Here is a 6,074-nt window from a genome sequence, read left to right on the forward strand (position 1 = left end):
CAGCCAGGGCATGGACACGCATCCGCCTCTCTGCTTCAAGGGCCTAATTGTACCATATGTCAAACCCACTGAATAATACAAAGACCCCTCCTCCCATGTACCTACCACTTTTCTATAGCAAATCTGGATGTTTTGCTGTGTTTGCTTCAGTGCTTTTCTAATAAAGAAAATATCAGAAATACAATGGTAGACCCCCAGGTATCCTGAATCTCAGCCCTCTCTCTTATTTTCCACAGATAACTACAGCCTGAAAATTGATATACTCTATTCTCATTATTTTTGATACTTTACTATGTAAATGTGTATCTACAAATAATATTGTTTTCATGCTTAAAATGTAGACTAAATGTCATGCCACTCTTGGTTTTCTTACAATATTATCCATCTTGAAACATTAACTCCACTCAGTTTAATTGCTCTATGGTATTTCATTGTATATACATGACAGTTCATTTACCCGTCCTTCTATAGATGTATACTTATGTTGTTTTCAGTTTTTTTGGGCAAAGAATAATGCTCATTGCATGTTGTTATATACACATCACAAGGTTTTTCTAAACATACACCTAGAAACAGAATAGTTAGGTGGAAGGATGAGCTGGTTTATTTGGGGCATAAATTCTAGGATGACAGTTATTTCACTCTCAGCACTTTGGAGATACTACTCCATGGCCTCGTGGATTATTGTTGCTGATGAGAATTCTGTCTGATCTTCATTTCTCTTGTGTTTTTGGCAATTTCTCTGGTAGTTTTTAAGGTTTTCTGTTTATCCATATTTTCCAGTTGTATTTTAGTGTATCCAGGTTTGATACTAGTTTTTGTTTTTCCTCACTTATAACTCAGAGAGTCTTTTCAGTTTGGACACTTGTGTGTTTTTTTCAGTTCTGGACTATTTTTCAGCCATCAGGTCTTCAAATATTGCAACTCTGCCACTGCCCCAATTTTCTTAGAATGGTCCACCTATTGACACTTGTGTCTCCCCTTTACTTTCCATATAGTTCAACTGCTCCTTCATATTTGTTTTTGCCCTTTTCTCTTTTTACTTATGCTGATTTCTGGGTGAATTTGTAAGTGTTATTTTTCAATTTACTATCTATTTTCTGAGAGTCTAGATCTATCCCAAGAAACCCCCAAGTTTCTACTTTTTTACCTATTGGTCCAAAATTTGAAAGTTACAAAATGGTACACAGCAAATATGGCCTTTCCACCCTGCATTTGCCTTCTAGCTATTGGTTCCCCTCCCTCCTAGCATCTATGCTACCATTTATACTATTTCCTTGCAAAGATGTGATATGCATGCACAATATGTGACATTGTATTATATATGTAGTATTTTATATGTATATTTATCTCTCCACATTCCTAATGGTAGCTTACTATAAACTGTGCTCTCCATCTTGCTTCTTTCACTTAAACATTTATCTTGGAAGTTTTTCTGATGGTTTGAGATAATCTTCCTCATTCATTTATGATTGAATAGTGTTTCATTGGGTGCATGGGCCATAGGCTGTTTAGCCTGTCTCATATTCATGGGCAGTTTGATATTTAAAATAATGTACAATAGTAATCTTGTATTTAAGTTATTATCCATATGTGTGAATATATCTTTAAGGATATATACCCAGAGGAGGAATTTCTGGGTCAAAGTCTATGTGTATTTTTCAAGAATAAACCCGTACATATACAGCCAACTAATCATTGATAAGTTTGCCAGGTGTGCACAATAAGGAAAGGACCCTGTAGTCCCTTCAATGAATGGTGCAGGGAAAACTAGATATTCACATGCAAAATAATTAAATTGGACACTTATCTTACACCATACCCAAATATTACCTTGAAATAGATAAAAGACTTAAACATAAGAGCTATAACCATAAAATTCCTAGAAGAAAACAAGAAAAAATCTCCTTGACATTGGTCTTGACAATGACTTTTTACATATGCATCAAAAGCACAAGCAAAAATAAATAACTGGAACCACATCAAACCAAAAACCAAGAAGCTTTTGCACAACAAAGGAACTTAATAGCAAGAAAACAAATAACTGAATTTAAAAGTTGGCAAAAGTCTTGAATAGACATTTTTTTTTCCAAAGAAGACATACACATGGCCAACAGACATATGAAAAGATGCTCAACATCATTAATCATCAGGGAAATGTAAATCAAAACAACAATGAGATATCACTTCACAGCTGTTAGGATGGCTATTATAAAAAAGATAAGCGGCTAGTGTTGCACAAAGTGGTACACGCCTGTAATCTCAGCTACTTGGGAGGTTGAGGCAGGAGGACTGCTCGAGCCCAGGAGTTTGAGACCAGCCTGGGCGACATAGCCAGACACCGTATTTTTAAAAATTTGTTAATCTTAAAACAAACAAAAATATGTAAAGATAAGTGTAGGCAAGAATTCGGAGAAAAGGTAACCCTTGTATACTGTTGGTGGGATGGAAATTGGTATACTCATTATGCAAAACAGTGTGGAAGTGCCTTAAAAAATTAAAAATAGAACTACCATATGATTCAGCAATCCCACTTCTGGGTATATATATCCGAAGGAAATGAAATCAGTGTGTTGAAGAGATAGTTGCACTTCCATGTTCATTGTATCACTATTTACAAGCCAAGATATAAAAACAACCCAAGTGTTCATTGATGGACGAATAATTGTGATTTATGCACACGCGTGCGCGCACACACACACACACACACACGGTGGGTGGGGGATGGCGGGGGGAGAGAGAGAGAAAAAGAGAATGGAATATTATTCAGCATAAAAAGTAGGAAATTGTGTTATTTGTGTCCACATGAATGAGCCTGGAGGACATTATGCTAAGTAAAATAAACCAGACACAGATAGGTGAATACTGTATGATCTAACTTATATGTGGAGCCTAAAAAGTCAAATTTGTAGAAGCGAAGAGTAAAACGGGAGTTGCCAGTGGCTGATAGGCAGAGGGAGTGGGAATGGGCAGATGTTGGTCAAAAGGTGCAGAGTTTCAGTTACAAGAGGAATACATTCTGGGGATCTAATATACAGCAGGCTGACTACAGTAAGCAATATTGTACTACATACTTGAAATGTATTGAGAGAGTAGATCTCAAGTGTTCTTACCCCACACACGCATACACAAAGGTAACTAAGTGAGATGATGAATACGTCAATTAGCTTGATTGTAGTAATTATTTCACAAGGTAGATGTGTATAAAATTAACATGCACAACTGAAACATAGAAGTTTTGTTTGTTAATTATATCTCAATAAAGTTGGAAAAAATCCAAAATGTGTCATTTTCCTCGGGAAGAATTTCAAACAAAGAAAAAGGCCATTATTTTCACATGCAGAGCACTGCAGAGTCAAAGAAATCCAGTCTCTCTCCTGTGTGAAAGAAGATGATCTTGTTTCTCCAACGAGGTTGAAAACCCAAACTGCTATATAACATTGAAATACATAAATATATATCAGAAAAGAAAAGTTTGTCTTTAAATTATTCAGATTATCAGAAAAAAAGCACAAAATGTAAAAGCCCCTCCAGTTTGTGAAACCCTGGTGAGAGTGTGTTGTGTGTTCTAGAGGGGAAGACTGAACCCACAGAGGTGAAGTTTGGAGAGGGGAATTATACAAGGGTTTTCAGCTGCTTGAGATAGGAATAGACAGTAACAAGGCAGGGCAAAGTGGAGAGATGGAAAAGCACAAACAGAAGATGTACCCTGAAAGTTTAAATAAACCAGCTTCAGCCAACAACATGGGTAAACCAACAGAGACCAGGCAGGAAAGAAGGACCAGAGGGCTTTGAAAAATCCGAATTTGTACTCAAATACATTTTTCCTCTTCTCAAAAAGGTCATAAGCAGGAGATTATCTGCATATCTACAAGTAAAGTGAATAAAATTAGGCATAAAGTGAAAATATATGTCAGAGAATGTTGGATCTTTCTAAATACTGAGGGCCATAATGTGGTAGAAAGATGATCATGTCATAAAGTATAGAAAATAAAGACATTGAGATATTCTCATTATAAATAAATTATTCTTGTATCATGTTTTAATTTGCATGGCATCATTACCTACATTCTTATCTGATCTGGTTTGCAAATATTCGTAATTTCAATCACACTGCAAAAGTCAAAAATTGGCCAGGCATGGGGGAGCTCATGCCTAGAGGCTGAGGCAGGAGGATACCTTGAGGCCAGGAGTTGGAGACCAGCCTGGGTGACACAGCAAAACCATTGTCTCTACTAAAAAATTTTAAAATTAGCTAGATGTGGTGGTGTGGGCCTGGAGTCCTAACTACTCCGGAAGCTAAGGTGCGAGGATCTCTTGAGCTCATGAGTTCAAAGCTTCACTGAGCCATGATCACACTAATGCATTTTAGCCTGGATGACAGAGCAATATCCTGTCAATAAAATAAAATAAAATAAAATAAAATAAAATAAAATAAAAAGTTTCTTCTAAAGAATGATAACACTTCATCATCACCCAACTTATGATTTCAGCTAGTCAAGAAGGTTATCAGCTTGGATGAATGCTGTACTCTTCTGTTAATCCAATGGAGAAATAAAGATGCTCTTTGGTAATGGCAGCTCCAGTTATTATGATCAATTAAAAAAAATAACCTTCTTGACCGGGAGCCATGGCTCATGCCTGTAATCCCAGCACTTTGGGAGGTCGAGGCGGGTGGATCACGAGGTCAGGAGTTTGAGACCAGCCTGACCAACATGGCGAAACCCTGTCTGTACTAAAAATACAAAAATTAGCCAGGTGTGGTAGCACGTGCCTATAATCCCAGCTACCCCGGAGGCTGAGGCAGGAGAATTGCTTGAACCCAGGAGGTGGAGGTTGCAGTGAGCCGAGATCGCGCCACTGCACTCCAGCCTGGGCCACGGAGCAAGGCTGTCTCTAAGTAAATAAATAAATAAATAACCTTCTCTTGACCATACAATCACGTAGCTAGAGGATGCCGTGACTTGCACAAACAAAAGCATTTGTCATGCTTGGCAATAACCTAAGAGCCTGTATATGCAGTGGAACAAACATTTGACATTGCAGTATGAAGTCTTGATTACTCATGACTGGACCACTGAAGATGCTTAGAATTTGTTATGAAATTATATTACTGCAGGATAAACCACAGAATTAGAGTTAATTCCTGCACAAAAACTATCTTCTCTTTAACCAATTCTGATATTACCTGTCTCCTGCTAGATTTCTAAGGCTATACTCATGTAACAGAAACAGACTCCTGTTCAGTTCAAGTTGTCAAATACCCACCGTCACAAAAAGTCTTGATTTTTTAAAAAAAATTTCAACAAGAGAAAACCAAGGCTACTAACTGTTGCTGCAGTCGTTGGAACAACAGGATTTCTTTGAATGTTCTCTGTATCAACTTATCCCCTCAAACTCTCACAAGGGGTTACCGCTGGGTAATTAGCCCTATTATTTTTGCCAGGGTGGCATGGGGCTTTCTGGGTATCAAAAGTGTCTCCTACCGAACTGTGCCATAGCTGTTGGTGTCTATTGACCTCAACAAGCATATGCCAGATCGATAATCTTCATTCCCATGAAGCACCATTGGTAATATATTCATTGTACTTTCTGTAGACCTCAAAATCCACGCAACCAAAAAGTTCGCACTGAAGCCAAGTGTTTGGAGTTCTAAACACGATTCTATATAAATATGGTCAAGAGCTTTAAAAAAAGTCTCTCAACTTACAAAACAGAATTATTCCCGAAAAATAAGATATAAGGAAGAATGTTCACATAATTTTATCATCGACACACAATTTCCAAATACTTATTAGTCTTTAAAAAACGCATTAGATGAGAAATTTGCAAGCAAACTTGTCTAAAACTAAAGATTCCTTTACTAAGTGAACCATTACTCCTGCATCTCATTAGTAAATTCTTTTTTTTTTTTTTTTTTTTTGTATACTGGTGGGGTGTTTTGTTTTGTTTTTAGGGTGAGACAGTTATACTTTGGAAAACATGATGCATGTCCCCAATTTTTCTGGACCTCTCTGCAGTAACTGTGGTTCCCAGCCAGAGCGGCACGAGGACTGAGGCCTGACTCTTGCCTT

The sequence above is a fragment of the Papio anubis genome, chromosome 4, assembly GCF_008728515.1.
Source record: "Papio anubis isolate 15944 chromosome 4, Panubis1.0, whole genome shotgun sequence".
In the NCBI taxonomy this organism is placed as follows: Eukaryota; Metazoa; Chordata; class Mammalia; order Primates; family Cercopithecidae; genus Papio; species Papio anubis.